Consider the following 21,399-nt stretch of genomic DNA (forward strand, 5'->3'; position numbering starts at 1 on the left):
CCTTTCCATACCAACGGAGCTCCGAGCCTGTGGTGTGGGATTAAGGGTGGGGAAGGCTTTAATCCAATAATAAAATGAGAAGAACCCCCTCCCCTCGCCCATAAATCCACATCTTCCAAAGTGCCTTTGCTCCTGAGAGGCCAAAGCTCCATTTTCCAGTAATAGGATTTGGCCTCCTACTGCAGTTCTGAAACACTTGCAAAATTTTGGTTCCAAATTGCCAGATTTTTTTGTAAGGATTAACAGCAACTAATGGGGTGACTGTGGAAGTAGCTGCCAGAAAAGCTTCAGCTGATCCCTTGAATCCCTTCCCAAATTGTGTTTCCCTGCCTTGCCCATCCTGGTGACTCACTCTTGTTCATCCAAACGCAGCTCCTGCTGCGATCTCCTGGCACTTTGGCATCAATTATTCTCTAATAAATTGTTTTTAATTTCAGCTCCGTAGGAGAAAAGAAAGAAAGAAAAAAAAAAACCACAACCCCTTGCATGGGAGACAACGGAAAGTACACGTGTAGCAATTATCTGTAGGATTTTACACAGAGAATTAGGAAGCTGCTCGCGCATGTCCTGCATGCTCATTACAGGAGCGGTTTGTGGCTGGCGGGGGATTTTCCTGTGCAGCCATTGGGGGTTCATTGCAGCTGTTAAATTCCTTTCATGTGTTTTCTGTTGGTTGTTTTTTTCTTTTTCCTACTGAATTTGACACAAACCCATTGTTTTATAACCTCTCCCATGTACCTGTGTGAGGTGAATGCTTTTGTCCTCTGCTCTCCAGAAGTGCTGTTGAGGTGTTTGGTGTGGGGTGAAGCTGAGCTGGGCATGAGCACCATTCTGTGCTTCTGCTCATCTGCTCAGTGGGTTTGGGGTACAGATGAGGTCCCCTGCATTCCTGTGCTCTGAGGGTAGAGCATTTGCTTTCTTTGACACCCCAAGCCCTGGCTACTTATGGTTATTCCACAGAATAAAACCCCTGAGCAGATAGTATCATGAGCAAGGATATTGGCAGATAGCAGGCAGGAGGTCTTCAGCTGAGTAAGTTATCATTATCTCTTTTTTCAATTTCACTTCATTTCAGCCCATCTGTGGCAAATTTGCTCTTTGGAATAGTTGGGAGCCACCTGGACCAACAAGAGCTCACCCCAAACCTCTGTCCCTGCAATGCCATGTATAGAATCATAGAATCTCAGAGTCACTGAGGTTGGAAAAGACCTCCAAGATCCCCAAGCCCAACCCCAGCCCACCTCACCGTGCCCACTGCCCACCTCCCTCAGTGCCACATCTCCACAGCTCTGGAACACCTCCAGAAATGGTGACCCCACCACCCCATGAGCTGCTGTGCCACTGCTCTTTCTGAGAAGAAAGACCATTGAATCGCCACTGCCCTTCTTTTGACACGCTGCAGGGCCTCCATGTCTTTCTTGTAGCAAGAATAAGTCATCGCTCTCAATAAAGACCCCACTTCCTGTCTTTTATGCAATACAATGCCATTTTTATCTTGTTTTGTTGGTGTCTATCTGTCCTTGCACTCCTCCTCCTCCTTGGAGATTTCTGGATTAAAGAATAAAGCACAGAATTGATTTCCTGGGCGTGCATTAGAGAGGATTATTCCAGGAGATTCATCCGTGTTGGGTGGATTAGCATTTCCAGGGAAGGGCACCCCCCATCTCAAGTATTATTTCTCTTAACATTTCCTGAATCATTCTATTGCTTTAGCAAGCACAGGGAATGCCTGTAACAGACAGCAGAAGTACTCAGTGTTTGAGCTTCAGTGCTTTTAGTAACACTGTCATTTCCCATACAAATGTATGGAGGGCGTTTTGTGAGAGTTTTTTCTCTTTTCCCTTTCCCTTTCCCTTTCCCTTTCCCTTTCCCTTTCCCTTTCCCTTTCCCTTTCCCTTTCCCTTTCCCTTTCCCTTTCCCTTTCCCTTTCCCTTTCCCTTTCCCTTTCCCTTTCTCCTTTTCCTTCCCTCTTTTCCTTTCCCCTTTTCCTTTCCCTTTCATTTTTCCCTTCCCCTTTCCTTTTTCCTTTTTCCTTTTTCCTTTTTCCTTTTTCCTTTTTCCTTTTTCCTTTTTCCTTTTTCCTTTTTCCTTTTCCCTTTTCCCTTTTCCCTTTTTCTTTTCCCCCTTCCCCTTCCCCTTCTCCCCCTTCCCCTTCCCCTTCCCCTTCTCCTTCTCCTTTTCTCCTTCTCCTTCTCCTTCTCCTTCTCCTTCTCCTTCTCCTTCTCCTTCTCCTTCTCCTTCTCCTTCTCCTTCTCCTTCTCCTTCTCCTTCTCCCTTCCCTCTCCCTTTTTCTTTTCCCTTTTCCCTTTCCCTTATTCTTCTCTCTTTCTCTTTTTCCATTTCCATCTTTCTTTTTCACATGGAGAACCTCAAGCAGATGGCGCCCAAGAGTTCCCAGTAGAGTTTGCATTTTTTTGGGACTTGCAGAACTTATTCTGGATGGCACAGCGCTTCCTCCCTCGTGCCTCAGTGGCACAGCTCCATCATTATAACCTGAGCATGGAAATGACTCCTTTACCTCTGGACATTAAACCCAGCTCTCCAACATGGTGCTGGGAAACCATCCATCCAGCCCAGGCCCAAAGCAGTGTTGGTGCAGGAAAGGAGAGGAACTGGGGCAGTGATACCACACACAGCCCTTAGGAAGAAATGAGCCATGAGAGCATGTGCTGGAAGCACAGCCTGGACACACAGTAAATCCTCACCCAGCACGGCTTGCTATAGAAATCATGCTCCAGCCTGAGGTGTCAAAGGACAAAACCAAGCAAACAAAAAAGAAAACAAAACAACAACAAAAAAAACCCACTTAGTTTTTTTTCTCCTTCTTTCTAGTTATTTTTGACAAGCTGGAAGAGAACAGGGGGAGAGGGAAAGGCTGACGCATGTTTGATATACACTTTTGACAGAGATTTTGCTTTATTATGTTTAATTGAAAAGTGTTAACGCCGGCCGACATGAATATTCAGCTGATGCCTTTTGGTGCCATTCCAGGAGTTATGATCGCCTGTGATTCCACCACGGCTTCTCAGCACGGAGCCCTGTCAAAGCTGGAGTGACAGTGGGGAAGCTATTAATTGAAATAGCTTCATTAATTAGTAATTAACAGCAGGGTAATGACTATGTCACACATCGTATTTCAATGAATGCCCTTCATGTGTTATGGGGCCTTTAATTAAAGAATATGCATTTTAATTAAAGGCAAGTTTGGCCCTTTGGCCTCTGGAATACAAAAGATGTTTTAAACTTTCAGGACTTGGAGGAGTAAAGGTTGGATCGGGGAAAAAAGCTGAGTGTGAGCTCCCAAGTTCAGTCCATGTAGTTGCCACGTCCAGATGGGCTCCAAGGACGTGGGGCTGAGGGCTGTGCCTTGTACCAGTCTTCCATCAATGTCTTGTACCCAGCACTTTGTTCCCAATGCCTTGCGCCAGTGCCTCGAGTCCAGCAAGTTGTAATAGTGCCTTGCTTGGGAGTTAAGGGTTGGGGAAATAATTGCCATGCTGTTGCTGGGTTTTGAAACAGCTCAGGCATGGCTCCAATCCCTCACAGCAGTGAGTGAGGGATTCACAGAATCATAGCATCATTATGGTTGTAAAAGACCACTAAGATCAAGTCCAACCCCAACCCATCACCACCCATCACCAGAATGCCCACTAAACTACATCCCTCAGGGCCACAAAGCATGTGCCAATTGCTCCTGAGACACATACAGGAATTAGAGATCATTTCAGTGGGCCAAGGGACATAAATTACAGCAAGTTCCTGTCTTTTCAAATTTTTCTGGCTAGCGTTTACTCCTTAGTACATCAGTGGGCACAGTTTTGGTTTCTGTTGGCTGTACACACAGCTCTTTTGGAGTGATCCCAAGCTAATGCTCAAAAACACAATTTGTATGTTCATATGAGCTTTACATTGAGCGCTGAGGGAAAGTGTAGGTACACAGACCCAGGGTGCAAGAGAAATGCATACAGTCCCAAGGAAAAAAACCAAACTCAAGGAAAAAAAAAAAAAGAAAGAAAAAAAAAAGAGAAAAAAAAAAACAACCTAACCAGAAACAGGTTAAAAACAGCAACCAAAAAGGCTACTTTATATTTTTATCAAGAAAAGAGCATTTACATTTTCAAAACAAAAACTTCAAAATGGCCTCTTTTTAAAATAAACTCTACTCCCCTGACATCTCGATCTGAAAGCCTGTAAAGAAGCTTCCCAAATGTGATGAGGATTAGACGAGTGAGATATTGCATTTCAAAGAAAAAACGGCACATCAAACATGTGGGAGAGAGACATTGAAGTCCTCACCCAGGAGGGCTCCTGCCTGGAGACCTGGGCAAGGCAGAGGCAGCCGAAAGTCCTGAAGGAGAAGGTGGGAAGGGCAGGAGGGAGCTTCTGTCCTTCTGAAGGCAGCTGGGCCTGGATCAGGCCTCTCCCAGCTAATGATGCTGTTGGCGTCCTCCAGCTGAGGGGTTCCCAGGAGGCAGCCTCCTCTGTTTGGGGCTGTGATGCTTCACGTCCCACCTGCCTCTCTGCTCTGTGCTCCCCAGGGGGCTCACACGAGGTGCAGGTCAAAGGCATGATCTTGTCAACCAACTGCAGAAATTAATTTAATAATGAACTATGCAGCTGAAGTGCATCTTCCACCTTACCTACTTGGCTATTTCTGTTAGATCTTGGGTTCTTTACAATGGTCAACCCTGCAGACACAGCCTGAGTCCTCAGTTTATTGCATGGTGATGATGTTGTTTCCCTCAGTGTTGAGATGCTGCCTCAATTTATGAGCTGCAGAAGAAATTCCATTAAAACATCCATTAAAAAAAAAAAATAGTTCTGTTGGAAGTAATAGTGAAGTGAGGACCACGAGGGTCAGATGCCTCCAGCTTCGTGCCTCAAGACATCATCACCCTGTCATGGGCCAGACCTCAGCTGATGCCACCAACAGCCCCATGGAAGGGACAGCTAGAAGCTGGGACACTCAGCTATGTGCTGAACTGAGACCAGGTGACTTTGGTGCCAAAGAGGAAGAGTGTAGGGGATGAGGTCTGGGACAGTGTTCTCTGGGGTCATGAAATGAGGGATGGGCGAGGGAATGGATGGAGACAAGTGGATGTTCAAACTCAGTGCTAAACTTTGCAAGGAAAGCTGGGGGAGGGAAAACGTGTGAATCACTCAGGGTATCTGAGTATGGTAATTAATGTTAATAACATTAAATAATTTAAATGGACAAGCAATATTTTACATGGTATTTCTCTGGCGTTTTTACTGGTGTCACACAGCGTTTGTCCTTGCATCCTGGATCAGGGAGATCTTATTCTCCACCGCTGTTATTTGGTGGTAAGGGAATTTTAAAGACAATCTTTTTTTTTTTTTTTTTTTTTTTTCTGTTTTCCAAAGTATAACTCCAGGTTTGAGATTCCCACTAAGGTGAGAACATAGATTGTACATACACAACAGATATATTGATTTTCCAACAGCAAATATTTGGGCAGTCTTGGGAACACGGACCACGCTGCGGTTCACAGCAAGGTTTATATATACATTTTGCTGCTACGTTTGTTCAGACTCTACAAACAGTACATTTGAAGCATATTTTCACCTTTCAGCCTCTACATCCATCCAAGACCCCCTGGGTTTGGTTTCACAACCCGTGCTAAAGTTGCGACCAAGCTGGAGGGTGGAGTGTCATCCCAGCCTGCGTCAGAAATCGCCCTCGGTCCCACTGCAATGGTTCATACGGCTGCTGAAATGCTGCTGGTGTGCTCAGCTGTGTGCAAAGCACAGAGACCAGGTTTGCCTCCTGAGCAAAGCTGCTTGAAAAATCAGATAGGAATGGCTAAAAGGAAAATGGCTGCTTAGGTAAATAAATGTTGGCGGCACGTAGAAGAGCAGAAGATGCTACAGCTTTTGTAAAAAAAAAAACAAGAACCAAAACCTCTTGTTTGCCAGTTATTCAATCGGTGATGTTGGCAGGACTCACCTTAAGAAAAACAACAAAAAATTATAATAGAATTTTAATTTCCTTCAAAAATTCTCACAAAAAATGATCCTGATTTAGGTTTGGTTTTGACAGACCGTGCCTAAAAACATGAAGAATGAAATACTTGCATTTTTCCAGCCTTATCCCATTTGATGCAGGGCAGAGAGATGCTCAAGGCATTTTTCAGAGAACAACAAAATCATTAAGGTTGGAAAGGACCACTAAGATCACCAAGCCCATCAACCCATCACCAATATGCCCACTGAACACATCCCTCAGTGCCACAAATGATGCAGCTCTTTGCAACTCTGGAGATTTCAAATTCAATAAAATGCAGTCAAATCTCTGTTTTAATTCAGTGCAGATGGGGGGAGAGGAGCATGGTTGAGCATCATGGGGCATCTGGGCCACAACATCCCTTTTTTTGGCCCCAAATGGCCAGGAAGTCCCACCTGGAGGTGACCCACTCCATGCAAAGCAGTTTGGACATGGACAAGTAATGGTTGTGCTGCAACTCTGATGTTTCCCAGGGAGAAGAGTTGGCTGTTAGTTGGCTCGTTAGGTGCAACTCGTTAACAACTCATTGGAGCACCTCCCCTATGAGGACAGGCCGAAGGAGCTGGGCTTGTTCAGCCTGGAGAAAAGAAGGCTGCAGGGTGACCTCATTGCAGCCTTTCAGTCCCTAAAGGGAGCCTACAAACAGGAGGGGAATCAACTCTTTGAAAGGGTGAGTGACAGCAGGACAAGGGGAAATGGTTTTAAGTTGAGGGAAGGGAGATTTAGGTTGAACGTCAGGGGGAAATTCTTTACAGAGAGAGTGGTGAGGTTCTGGAACAGCTGCCCAGAGAGGTTGTGGATGTCCCATCCCTGGAGGTGTTCAAGGCCAGATTGAATAGGGCCCTGGGCAGCCTGGTCTAGCATTAGGTGGGATGATTGGTGGCCCTGCGTGTGGCAGGGGGGTTAGAGATTCATGATCCTTGAGGTCCCTTCCAACCCTGGCAATTCTGTGATTCTGTGAACACGGCTGTGGTGGGATGCCAACAACAGCCCAACCACATGATGCTCTGGAGTGAAGCCAACGCTGCTCCGCATCTGAGCCCCACCTGGGCAGAGTCCGTCGTGGCCACAGGACAGACAGACAGACGAACGGGAGGACAGATGGACGCATCCAAGGCACAGGTTTACATGAGATCCCAACATCTCCCTGTATGCCAACATCCTGTGGAAGCACCTGACCTTGCTCTGCTTTCCCGCATCGTGCCGCAGCGGGATGGAGCCGACTCGTCCCTTTCTTCCTCTGCTTTCCTCCCACACCATGTTTGTTGTGTACCAGACGTCGCCTCATCGCTTTCAAATCAAACACTGTCTTCCTTTCTGCCTCTCTGCTCCCAGAAATTAAAATGTGGCAAGGTCCTTTTTTTTTTTTTTTTTTTTTTTCTGTTGTTTTTGAACAGCGAGATTAAAAGTTGTTTGAAGAATAATGTTTTCCTAAGTTTTAGCTGACATTCAATTTTAATGACTTTTTAAACAAAGTAACTATTAACTGTGCATCGTTTTATAGTTTCCTGATGTCTGACAGGTGTTTTTGCCCATGTGGGAAACAGATGCTAATAACATTTTCCCTAATAGCTCATAAATAATAAGCATTTAGCATTTTCCTTTGTATACTGCTCTGTCAATAGCCAATTTACTTTTCAGAAGCCACAACGTTTTCCTGTCAATCAGTTTTAGCCTCGGGCACTTTTTGGTGATTAGAAACCCCTTGGAGAGAGAGAACTCCAAATTAGTTTTAAATAAAAAATAAGAATATTCATGCTGTTGAACATCTAAAGGTAAAAAAAAAAAAAAAGATCTGGGCACATAGATATCACTGGTGGGGTATTAATACTTCATAGAAATAGAGTGACCAAGTGTTCTCGGGAGAAATGCAGCAAAGACAAGCACACGACACAAAGAAAGTAATGTACACAGGAGAAAAATAACTTTTTATTTAAAAAACAAAACAATTTAGGAGTTTGTTACAGAGATCGAGCTCTAGGAGAGCTCCATCACCTTCTCATTTGGAAAACACGCTGTAAGCCAGCACAGCACTCAGTGCTTTACTGCTGTGCCTCATCCTCTCGGTAAGACTTGGTTCTACACCTGATATTTTATGTCTTTCCAGATGAGAAAATGGGGAAAGCAGAGACCTTTCCCTGCTAGGAGACAGCAGGTGCAGAGCTGGGAAGCTCTTGGGGGGACACTGAAGTCACACAGTGCTGGGGATACGGGGACTGGATCCTGGGGGTCAGCCTGCGGCCGGCTTATCCCTGCAGGACACCTCTGCAATCACACAAAGTGCTGGATAAGGGCCTGGGCATCTCAGACCTTTCAGGCTTCTGTATAATAGCCATGTGCCTTCTTTTGATGATCTTCAATTTAAATCACGTTTTTCCCCCAGTGATACCAACAGACTGCACTTTGGAAGAGAGAAGAGGCTCATGCATTGGGACTCAAGCCTGCTTCTAGGGATGGTGTATTCAGGCTTCATCCAGCCTCGACTTATCAGCATTCTGCAGCTTATTGGACTTTTCAGAGCAGCTGGTTTTGGCCTCCAATGGAGATGAGATACCAGTATGGATGGAGTTTCGTCTTTCCTGCATAAATGAGCTGAAATTCATTGATTTCACCGTTCATTAGCCTTACATCATCACATCATCATTGCAATATGCAGCTCAACCACTGGACATATTTTCTCGTTCATTTTGCAAGAGAAATGAGGGGATGCAACATTTACCAGCCAGTAAAGGCAGCATTATTTTGTGAAATAGTGGCCTCATCTATTCTAACATATTGACCTGAAACTCCACGGCATGCTGGCATATCTGCAGCTGCACAGAATATCAGTAAACCCCAAGGGGTGTTAGTTAATCAGATGTAAACATGAATAATGCAGTGACATAACACGCAGGTATCACATCAAAGCGAGACAAAGGGTCAGGGGGTGGGTTGGTTCTGCTGGCTGATTGTTCCCCTTGAACGAAGGAAGTGGAAACTTTTGCCCTCAAATGAAGTGGTTTTGCAGTCCTTACCATCAAACACGACAACGGTGACACGACCCACATCACTTCCTTCCTTCACATGATCATTCTGTAGCAGCTGCAGTGCCACATCCACCCCTTTTGAGATGACAGCAGCCAAAGGGTTAAGGCACTGCATGACGATGAGCCTTGAATTAAGCATCAGCACTGAGGTGAGGAAGCTTGGGTTTCTCTAAGCAGTTTAGGCTGCCTGGCTGCCCATGCAGAAGGCAAACATGCCTAAGATTTCAATTCACATGTGGTGACTTTCTAATAATAAGGGATGTTAATTGAGAATAGAATAACGCTAGCAGGTGAGTAACAATTAGCTGACATTTTGGCTTTCACAAAGCTTACCACGGCTCGTGCATGCATAGTAGGCTGGAAATCACTGCTACATATCAAATTTTAAAGCTATAAGATGAATGCCTTGGAAGGAAATGGGCTTCTGGAACCACGCTGGGCTGGCACCCATTGCCCCAGAAGACTCCCAGCAATAGGATGTTGGTTTGTGCTTAGGGCCTTCTGTTCAATTCCCAACAAGGCAGCCTCCATGAAAAGTACCTACCAGGAATAACTGGACCAAAACAAGCCAATGTTTGGTACTGTTGGCATTGTCACTTCTTTTCATGGACTGGGTGCTGACGGACCACCCAAACCTGTGGGAAGTTTTGAGACTTGCTCTTTGTGTTGGTAGTGCATGGGAATTCCCCCTGCTGTGTCACTAAGCATTAAATATAAGCAGTTTGAAAGAAACTCAGAAAACCTGTGATACTTTCCTGTCCGTGATTTGTCATTCACTCATTTCTTGGCACTCTTCTCCCACCTGTGTTTCTGCCATTCCCACCTGTCCCAGCCCCCAGTCATGGCTGCTTTGGCTCCCACGTAGTAACAGTCAGCCTCCTTGGCCAATCTCAAAGGTCTCAAAATGAGGGGAAGCCCTTAAAATCCTCACACATCATTACGAGACTTCCACATCGGAGTGATGGAGAGGGATCAGAATAATCCCAGTGAGATATTTTGATGTATTTAACCTCCATTCTCTTCGCTTCTGCATTGGTTTAACTTCATCTCCATTGCCTCTTTTTTGGCTTTGTACACTCCAAATGGTAGACTGCTCCAAACAGCTACCTCGTTAGTTTCTCCTCTCTGAGCAGTTGGGTTGGAACATATGCCATTGGACCTGATGTCCCCAGTTAAAACCCCTGTCACATCACTAAATATTTTAGCAAATAAAAAATTTTTTAAACACGCGGCCAGATGTCCACACTGACATAGTGCTTAAGGCATTCGACTGATAAAAAGCCAGGGCCCTTGGTAAGTGGGGATTTAAAAACATGTCCTGAGGCAAGTGTGTGATATTAAAAACATCCTGGGCTCTTTTGTATGGAGATTTGCATACGTTGAGGTTTTAAAGAGAGTGTCCATCTGTCACTGAGCATTCTCCCAATACAACAAAGCATTGATAAATATTTTGAACCCCAGTCACTTTTCAGCAGGCACCAGCAAGGAAGCAGAATGGTTTCAGCTGGGATATCCATTGCTTTGTGCAATAAAAGGAGCTGCGGCTTCACTTGGAAGCTGTGTTTAATATTTATGAGGATGACAGCCCTGTACAAATACACAACTATAACCTGGCCCTCGAGTGATTCCATAAAAAAGTATCTGCAAGCCAGAACAAAATACAAAAACTAAGGCTTTTGTTCTGGAAAGTCTGGTTGCTGAATTTAGTGATGTGTCACCAATACTCTCCAGCAGCAGTGGCAACGGAGCAATGGGAAGATTCCTGGCAACTTTAACAGGCTATGGACCAGCCTGGATGCATCTGAATCGTCACAGAAGCAGATAAACTCATCGTCCTTAGCATATGATTCAGAAAGAATGGCCAAAAATTCAACTGGCTGCAGCCCTGTTCAGATCCGTTGCATCAGTGGTGGGTTTGGATGCTTGGATTTGAGACAATATCTTGCTTTAAGGCTCAGAGCGGGATGCAAGACAGCACAAAGTGGCATCAAGAAAGGGATCAGGATCAGAATGTTCTGACAGTACCGCAAGGCCTGGTGGCATCCTACAGAAGGGAAAAAGAAGCAAGCATTGCTCTGTGCCTTGTGGAGCTGGCAGCCTCGTTTTGGATGGAGTGGTGTGAATGGCCACCTCTCCAAATTTATCATTCGTGGTTTTTCTGGGGGGCTGGCATTTTTTCAAGGAGAAGACATATTCCTCAAGCTTCTAGAGGATCTGAGGAATTTGAGACACGACAAAGTCACAGCACAAAGTATGCTGGCAGCAACTATTGGAGTTCATTAGACAATTACAGTTTAAGCAGGTGTGCATCTGAACAGATTGGTCATCTCAACAGATTTCCAGTCTGTCCTGCTCATATTCTTTCTTTCCTTTAATCCAAATCCAGTTCTAACTCTTCCTACCTGACCACTGGCCTTTCTAAAGAGCTGCCCAGAGATAGATTATTCATCATGGGTCTCTCTTTCTCTTTCAGACCTTCCTCTAATTGTGCAGTAAATATTGTGGTGGGAGATTCCAGGGGGCAGGCGATATTTCCATAGCCTATTTCCATGGGTGCAGGATGATGTTCCTGCACAGTGCTGGGCAGGTGACTGAGCATGCACAGTGAGTTGCTTCCTTACAAGTACGTCTGGGGGCATTTCTGTAAATTTACTGTTAGTTTTGTTAAACATCTGAGGAAAGGAGACTTCAAGGAAGCAATAGGCAGACAGTAACAAAAAAATAATCTCTGTTTCATTTGCAGAATACGTGTATTTATTGGGAGAGCACTGATTTTTTCTCCTAGCTGGCAATGCATGTTTACTGCTTCTTGAAGGCAGCAGTACTTTATCTGCAAGCATATGCTGCTAAAGGAGACCTTGACTTCACTGTCTACAAATACTTCCAGCCAAGCCAGGGACATTTGATGTGCTTTGGGATGAATCCTGTGTGTCTTGATGTTCAGAGGATGTGGTGTTAAATGGATGATGTCCTGGAAGACAGGAGAATATGACAGGAAAAATGGCTCAGGACCACATCAGTTTCAGGCAGAAGAGTGGGGATGATGTGGATAAGGATCAGGCAAAGACATTCAAGCCCTAAGGACAGTTTTTGGAGAAAGTTAATGCTCACCTGCTTGATTAATCTCTGCTTGAACATTAAGCTGCAGCATTCATGCTGAGATCTCAACGTGCAATTGCAGCTCACAAGCTTTCAGCGGGCTCTGATGGGACAACCTTTCTGGCAGTAAGATACACAATCAGATGGCTCAGTTCTGAAAATGAAATATTGTATTCTAGACTTTGCTTGTCCTTTGGGCACTAATTTATATTAGAGGGCCATTTTACCCCTAGGACTTCATCTGTCACCATGGGAGCAAGGATTAGGTACAGCTGAAGAAGGGCTGGGAGAGTTCTAGGGATGACTTAGAGGCTGCTCAGCATTTGAGAGCTGAGGTCCTCTCTGCTTTTATCCCACAGCAATTCAAGGCGCAGGACGAGGCTCTAGCTTGGGTAGAAGCATTTTAGAGAAAAAAACAACCCTCACTACATCCATATCCCATCTCCTCAAAGCTTGCTTACTGCCAGCTCCCTAATTTATGTAAACTGGTCGTCTGAGCTGAATTAAAACCTACAATTAGCAATCCAGGAGGGCACGGCTGTAATTCAGACAGATGTGCCACTTACAAATATTTACATAAATCTCGTGGAATAACCAGTGCTCCCACAGGGAGCGATGCACATGCCAACTGGTGTCCTCAGAGCATGCAGGGCTTGGCTTTGTGACCTGTTACTGCCAACTTCAGCCCTTGGGTCAAAAATGTCAAGACCTGAAGATGTTGTCAAGAGCCCTAAAGTTTTTTGGGTCAGATAGTTACCAGTTTCCACTTTTCCAGCTGCAGAAATTCACATTTAATGTGAAGAAACTTCACACTGGAAAATGTAAATTAAATTTGGAAGATATTTCATTGATATTTCCTTGCCACTTGAATCGCACCCAGTATTTCCTGCCCCATTACTGATAGCCTTCTTGGCAGGAATGTATTCCAAAATGACTGCAAAAGACCATGAATTTATTTCAGATATTTATGGAAATAATCAGAATACTCAGAGCAACAGATGAAAGAGGACTGAGTGCAGATTCATTTGCTTACTGGCAAAATAGAGGAAAAACAACAACAAAAAAACAGTTGCCCACTTTCAGTCTCATTTTATCAGTAGTTTGCCCCAAACTTTCCAATTTAAAAATATAGTCTTATTTCAAAATGGAAGTGATGTACACAAAACTTCATTTACCTGCTGGCCTTGGCATGTGGAATATTCCAGCAGTAGGTTTGCTTTGTTTCAGCACAATGGAAGCTGAAAAAAAATACTGCAGATGAATTTTATTATTGCAGCTTTTATGTGGGACATGAAAGCACACTAGTTTAATACAAAGTCATTACTGCAGTTAAAACCATTAAGTTAATTAATATGGACATTTATTACTGCCGATAAAAGATAATATCAGGGGATTTATAGAAACAATATATCTGTATATTCTTCCTCCTAGTCTACGTGAAGACAGGACTCACACTGGGGCAGAATACATTGAGGTGGCACATGTTAGTAGGTTTCCACTGGGGGCAGATCAAGGGGAAAAGTTGTGGTGGGGTCATTGAAGAACCCCAGGCCCTGAGAGCACCAGTGCTCACAGAATGAGCCCTTCAGCCTTTGCAGAACCGCAGAATCACAGAATCATTAAGGAAAAAGAACACAAAGAATATTCAGTCCAACCCCTGCCCACCACACCATGTTTCTCAGCACCACATCTCCATGATTCTGAAACACCTCCAGGGACAGTGACTCCACCACCTCCCTGAGCAGCCTGTGCCACTGCATTACCACTCTTTCAGAAAAGAAATTTTTGCAAATACCCAATGTGACCTTCCCCTGCTGCAACTTGAGGCCATCACCTCTTGTCCTATTGCTGTTGCCTGAGAGCAGAGGCTGACCCCCCACTTCACTCCAACCTCCTTGCAGGGGCTGTAGAGAGCAATGAGGCCTCCCCTGAGCCTCTTCCATACTGAACCATCCCAGTTCCCTCAGTCAGTCCCCACAGGGCCTGTGCTCCAGACCCTTCACAGCTTTGTTGCCCTTTTCTGGACATGCTCTAGGGCCCCAATGTCCTCCTTGTAGTGAGGGACCCAAAACTGAACACAGCACTCAAGATGCAACTTCACCAGTACCAAGTACAGAAGGATCACCACCTCCCTAGACCTGCTGACTGCACATCAGGGCTCAGCAGGAAGAAGGTGGAAGGGTGCAGAGCCCCTGACCCAAATTCATCCTTGTGCTCACATGCATAAAGGTGAGCAACCCCTCTGCTGCTGTGAGGACACTGCTAGCTCCCATTCATTGACATAATGATATCAGTGATGATTCTGCATGGAATTTTCTAGCATAGAACTAGAAAAGTCAACGAAACCAGCTCTCAACCCCTCCACCTCCCTGGGTCTAGAAAAGTTCAAATTGTCCCTGACTGCTCTTGGTCATATACTTGTACTGATGTCGGATAACAGTTGGGAATCGCAGTAATTTAATAAAGCTTTGCAAATGTAGACAACTGCAGAATGTGATAGAGGGGCTGTATCCATCACGGTAATGACAGACATTAGCAGGATGCCAAGTGTTTTGGTCTCAGCAGATCTGTCACCGGTTTGCAGCCGGCAGTTGTAAGCACAGGTCTGTGCGATGGCCGCTCTCATTTAGTGCTGTCTGCAAAGCTGTCATTTCAAGAGAAGATTTATTGGGCTGATACATGTGATTTATGTCAGACGGTTCCAGCTTTGCTAACTTACGGGTGACAATAGTAGTTAACAAACAATTAAAATCTGTGATCCGTAGTGGTGGAAGAGCTGGGAGAGTTCCTGGAGCTGTCCTTCTGCATCATCCCCTCTGCAAACCCTGACTGGGAGGCTGAGGGGAATTCAGGATCTGCCCTCCTTGCCCTGCACGGTCTCTTCCTCTTTTTAAAATGGTGTGAGTGCATGCATTGCTAACTCTGATCTTCTCTAGCTTCACATTCGCCACGGTTGTGCTGTGATAGTCTCAAGGAGATACCTGCATCCACACTGATGTGTCTGTCTGTGGTCGTGGACTGCCAGCACTGCACAGAAGCCAGTGGGAAGCACCATTACAAAAAAAAACCAAAAACAAAAGCACTCAAATATTGCCTTATTCCATGGCTAAGCCCACTAAGTCTGTTCTCTGCCAGAGAAGCTCCTCCAGGATTCCTCTCTCAGCCATTCCCCACTGCAAAGCTGGTGGTGGTGACCCCATGGTGCCATTCCCACACCCGAACTGATGCCATTCCCCATCTGAGGAGCACCCATGCAAAAAGCAGGTGCAAAACAAGGCGGTGAAAAATCAACATTCCCACCTGGGAGCAATTCAGGTTGAACACATCAGGCAGCATTTCTTCATTCCGGGATCTGCAGCGACTGATGAGCAGCACCAACCCTGGAGCCTCAGGACAGTCCCCTGTCCCCATGGGATTGCAGCCATTCCAGGCTGCTGAGAACAAGATGAGCCTGCCTATGCATTGGCACAAACCAAACTCTTTTAAATTAGACACCATTTTGGAAATAATTAGCCTCACTGCATGTACACAGCGGCTCTGCCATGAATGATGTAAGCTTAATTACTAATGGCAGGGATGTGGGTTTTTTTTTTTTGTGTGTGTGTGTCCTTCTGTTACAACTGCGAATGACTGTAAACACCAACCTTGATGGGTACTCTCACCTGCTGAATGCTGCAGCACTTTCCTCCTCTTCTTTTTGTAGATGCTACATGAGAGATCACTTTCCTCCCACTGTGAAGTGGGTACAGGAAGACAACATGCTGTCTAATACTCAGTATATTTAAATCTTTTTCTCTTGTTTTATGTACCATCTTCAGGTTGTGTTAGAAGGAATGTATTTGGAGTTCTGTGCTTTGCAATATTAAAATCATGGGAGCATGTCTTCTGGTTTGACTGCAGGGCTGAATTCTCAGACCCTTTACATGCAGGAGCGAGCTCTTCCAGAGCAGCAGTGGGGTTGGATCGGGGGAACTGTACAGTATCAGCTGCACTGATCAGGCTGTTGCAGCTGGGACCTGGGTGTGAGAACCTAACTCAGCTCAGGAGGGCAGCCAGCACCCCATGCCAGGCTGGGAAGAGAGAGATCTTGCTTAAAGGAAAGAGAAAAAAAACTCAGGAGCCAAACAACCCCTGGAAAAAACTACCATTGAGCAGAGGTGATCCAAGCTGACATTGAGAATTGTTTGATTTACAATAACAGGGAGATAATATTTTGCTAAGCCTCTCTGTAATACAATGTGTGTCATTTTAAATTTCCCATTACACTGAGCAATCTAATAAATAAATGCCCGAGCTGCAATAAACATGAATCATTCAGTGCGGAGAAGCTCTCAGCAGTCCTGTAACAAATATCTTCTTCCTAATGGTCTTTGGAAGTCACCGATTAATTTGACTTTCAGCTGACTGGCTCTGAAGGCACAGCCAGGCGGGTGCTTGCAAGACGCTGGGTCAAACTCTGCAGAGATTTAGTGACAAATCAGATTTACAAATTAGGGATGTGCCACTCGGTAAAGAATACATCTCAAGCCGGGTGATTAGCAACTACACGGTCAAATGGAATTGGCTACTGGGATTTTTCAGGGTTTTTTTTTTTTTTTGTTATTATTCTGGGAAACAAAAGCAGTTGCTTTACATGCTGCAGTGATGAAAGCCGCCTTCCGAGAACAAGAAAGCAGTTCGTGTTATCTGCCCCCTAATTCCTGCAGTTAACCTTTCCCTGGATTACGTGCACGTGAAGGTATTTTAACTACCTTGTGTCCTCATGCCAGTATTTGTTAGAATTTGGGATTGAATTTAATATGAGTAATGTCAGGAGAAACAGGTCAGGGTTTCAGATTAACACCAATAACCATAATGAGAACAGATGCTTATATCCATCTGGAATGTAGATTTAATATGCTAAATTCATAGCTCAGCCCATGAAATGCAATCATCAGATGTTTACTGGTCCCAATTTAATGAGCGATTTTGGATTAAACGGGGGCCAAACAACCGGCCACCAATCTATATTAAATCTCTGCAAAATGAAAATTGCAAAGATTTACTTAGGGTCATTACACAAGAAAATTTAATCACAACCTCATCCATAATGTCACATCGTCATCAGACTGATAATTGAAATGCCATGTGAGGGATTATGAATAACCCTCTGTTTATGAAGATAGCTTTCTGATTATCTCCGTGTCCTGTGAGCAACATAAAATATGATTTGTATTAATGTACATAGCCCTCGCCTAAATGAAACCCACTGGGGACCAGCAGGAAAAGTTGGATTTTTTTTTTTTTTACCTTCACTGGAGATGCTGTTAGGGAACATTGTTAAGGAACATTATTGCCACAATTTCTGAGCTGCAGGGTGAGGGGAAGCCCTGAATGCAGCCTTGCTCTGTGCTCCATGGCATGGCAGGAGCTGCAGCACGCAGTGCCCCTGCAGCTCTGTGGGTGCTATAAAGTATTTAGCACAGGATTTTAGTGAGCAAACACTGGTTTGTCTAGAACCAATATTAATTTTTCAGACTGTGTTCTCTGGGGCAAGAAATGTATCTTCCATTATTTACTGGAACGCTTCACATATTTGGGAAGTTAATAAGAACACGTTTTAGATTTTGGTGTTGCAAGTTATTCAGCTTGTGGATATTGGGCAATTATATAATTCTGCATTGCAACAGAATAGAGGCTACAAATACCCAAATTTCTGATGGCATTTGGCTCCCAAAGCCCATCTAGATATTTACAAAGGGAGGGACTCAGTGATTTATGAAGTTGATGCGCTGCTCCAACCCTGAAGGTGAATTCTCAATTGAGATCCTCAAGAAACCACACAAATGAGCAACAGGCTGCCGGTGGGAGCAAGTGCTGCTGACATACATGTGCTGCTACCCTCTGTGCTTCCAGATGCACACCTCCAAATGCACACCTGCTCCTTTGCCCTGGAAGGCTGCCAGAAGGATGCAAAAATACGTTCTCCTCCAAGTAGCCCGAGCTTTGTGTGAGATTTTCACGTGTCCTGAAGATTCTTCGCCATCCACAGGTTTGGAGCAAGATCAGAAAGCAAATGGGAAATGTGCCTTTTCTCCTGCTCCTCCTCTCTTCCACAGAAGAGTTGGTTTCTGTGCCACCTCATTGTCGGTGCTGCAAAACCGATCACGCACAATGCGTTTTAATTGCCCTGTGTACGAATTAATTAGCCCCTTTGTCAGAGAATAATTAAGTGGCAAGCTCAGGAACATGAATAGCAAAGGCAGAACAAAAAGCCACGTCCTGGCCACCCGTGGGAGCCAGCAATGCCTGAGCTGAGCATCCTGCAGCAGAGCTGGGGGAAAGCGGGCTGTGAGCAAGGGATTGGCTCTGCTCCCCACATTGCAGGGATTTGCCCACCTTTCAAACAGCACCTGGTACCAGATTGAGCTGATACATGTCCATGTGGGCAGAGGTTATGTGTCTCTCAGCCCGCTGTGAGCCTAACATTAAACCTTTGAAAAACTTTTCCATCAGCTGAAGAGCTACATTAATTGGGGATAGTATCTGCAGACCATGGGTAGCCAAGTAAATCTGCAGTCCTTTTTGACAACCAGAAGGGGAAGGACTCTGGTTTTGCACCAGCAATTCATGGGAGGTAGATGCAAGGTGCACACATTGCAAGTGAAGCTGTAACCCAAGGGATATATTTATCAAGGTATAAGTGGGGATGCTGTGTGGAAAAAACGTGTGTCTTCTATAGGTAAGTACCATGTGGAGCTGGAGGAAGCTACACCCATGGATGCACATCACTTAAGAAGGGCAGGTTTTGCACATTGCTTTGGCTTATATTAGATTCAAAGGATGGGAAGAATAGACTGGACATAATTTAAATCAGGGCATGGAACAGCACTAATACATAACCAGTGCAATCAGACGCAGACAAACGGGTAAATGGCTTCTCTCCATGGGCCAAGGTAGCAAAGGCTGCTGTTTTTGAAATCCTTTTGATGTCTCCAGCTATCTAGCCAACTGGAAAAGCAAGGACCAAAGCCCATGCATTGGGATAATCCCCAGGATGGCAGATAACAACTAAATCACAGCAAAGTGCACTTAGAGGCTGATCACAGGGTGGACTTCTTTCCTTAGTTAGACATGGTTGTCATGCCCTAGGACATGAACATGCAGTGTGTTGGGGTGCTGGCAGACCACATGGATGGGGAGCCCCATAGGCAGCGACAATGCTTCGACAGCATCCCTTCAACTTGATTTGTCCTGCAGACACAAAATATCCCCTGGGCCTCACCCACAGGCTGCTCAGTTCCTCACTGGCCAGTAGAGTTTTAATGGGGGTAAGTATGAAAGAATGAACTGGGTGGTCTCCTCTACAGCTAAGGGTTTGTGCTTGTCAAGCTATCCAAAATACTGAAAATTCCTACTACTGAAGGTACATAGCCCTGATGCTGCCCTGCAACAGCAGAGAGGAGAAGCTGTGGGGTTCAGGGTGGGTAAGACCTTGATCTTTCATCTCAGAGCTGTTTGGCCCTTGCTGCCACTCCATCAACAGTGTTTCCATCAGAAAAACCTGACAGGTGATAACAGCACATCCAACGGCACCTTACAGTACACCCCCAGCTATTTCCTGCTGTCTCTAAGGGACAAAATCCCTGCATTATTCCAAGGCGTGCGTGGTGAAGGTGATGCACAGAGCTCTGTATGCCATTTTCCCATGGTGATGCGTGAGAACCACACGACTGTGCCTACAGGTGTTCAACCACAGCCACCTCCTGAGTGTGCTCTGCTGACAGGTGTCTCTGTGCCATACTGAAACCTGAAGGTCTCAATCCCACGACGACCCATTAGGGAGGTTGTTACACATGATGCAAACCTACGTGTGGATTGACGGTTCTCATTCTTCCCTTCTCCTTTTCCAAACCTGGGATATATTATTGAGTTTCTCCAGACAGCATAAGGTGCCAGAGTGCATTCAGATTTGTGGTGATGACAGGATGCTATCTGCTACTCTTTCATTGAACAGTTGGTCTGAGTGTTGCCTGCCTTATTACTGAGGGTAGAAAAATAATGAGTCATTATTAGTGGTAACTGCCATGTGGGCAGAGTTCGAAAGGTGTTGGGTGAGGGCCAAATGGAGCACATGCCCAAGGACTGTGGACACACAGACACTCTCCTGTCCCCCTGCAGCAATGGGGAATAAGAACGTTAAGGCATATACAGTAATGGGGACAAAGCCTTGATATAGCAGGATGCTTTAGTGAATCCCATCCCGTAAAAGTCGTCATCTGAAGGTGACAGCAGCCACAAAATGGAGGTGCTAAAGAGAGCTGACGCATCAGATAAACTCCAGCTGTCGCCTGCAGTCAGCGCCTCTCCCTCTTCCCCTGCCTGGCCCGCGTCTCTTGGCTGATATCCTAATGATTAGGGCTGAAAACACTTTTTTTCTGCTTTTGTTTTCAGCCTCAAAGGTTGCTCTTTCTTTTTCTTCCTCCCCTTCTTTACCCACTCTTATTTCTCAAAGAAGGAGTAATCGAAACACAAGGTAAGTCAGCGGTTTGCTGCTTGACCTGTTTTTCTTGAGAAAGCCAGTAAGACACCCTTTGGATGCCTTTATGTATCCTCCAGGTAAACACTGCTCCAGACCATGTGTTCAGTGCTTTTTCTTTTTCTTTTTTTCTTTTTTCTTTTTTTCTCTCCTTCTCTCCCAGTCTGCCTAAAAGATCAGATTTGAAGGTTTTTTTCTTGCTCCAAAACATCTCACATTATGGATTGGCAGATCCCAGTCTGACTTCTCTAAGGTCACAGTTGGGTCCTGCTGCTGTATTTTCTGGTTGAAAATTTGGTGAGGTGGTGAAGTGTGGTGACAAGCTATCTTACAAGCAAGTTATTACAGCAGCCCTTGGTCCAAAGGTTAATTAAACTTAGCAGTCTCTCCTCATCAAATTGTTTCCTAGGGTGACTTTCTCACAGCTTCACTGTAGTTATGGCAAAAATGAGAGTCTGTTTGCAAAGATAATCCTCAAAGAGCCAAAGGATGCTGCAGGAGGAGAGCCTGGCAGGTCAGCCTGCTCTGTCAGGGCTGGAATTAGCGCTTCTCTTCTAAGCCTAGAGGAAAAGATTTAGTTGTCATTCCCCCAGGCACCTGAGTTTTGCATGGGAAATAGTAAGATCTTTCTTGGCTCAAGTAACAGTCAGGACCTCCTCCTTCATCACGGGGTAAGGAACTTTTCCATGTCTATATGCAACTTTGCTATGATGCACTCAGATTGCTGCGAC

The sequence above is a fragment of the Phasianus colchicus genome, chromosome 17 (genome assembly GCF_987193195.1).
Source record: "Phasianus colchicus chromosome 17, bPhaCol1.hap1.1, whole genome shotgun sequence".
In the NCBI taxonomy this organism is placed as follows: domain Eukaryota; kingdom Metazoa; phylum Chordata; class Aves; order Galliformes; family Phasianidae; genus Phasianus; species Phasianus colchicus.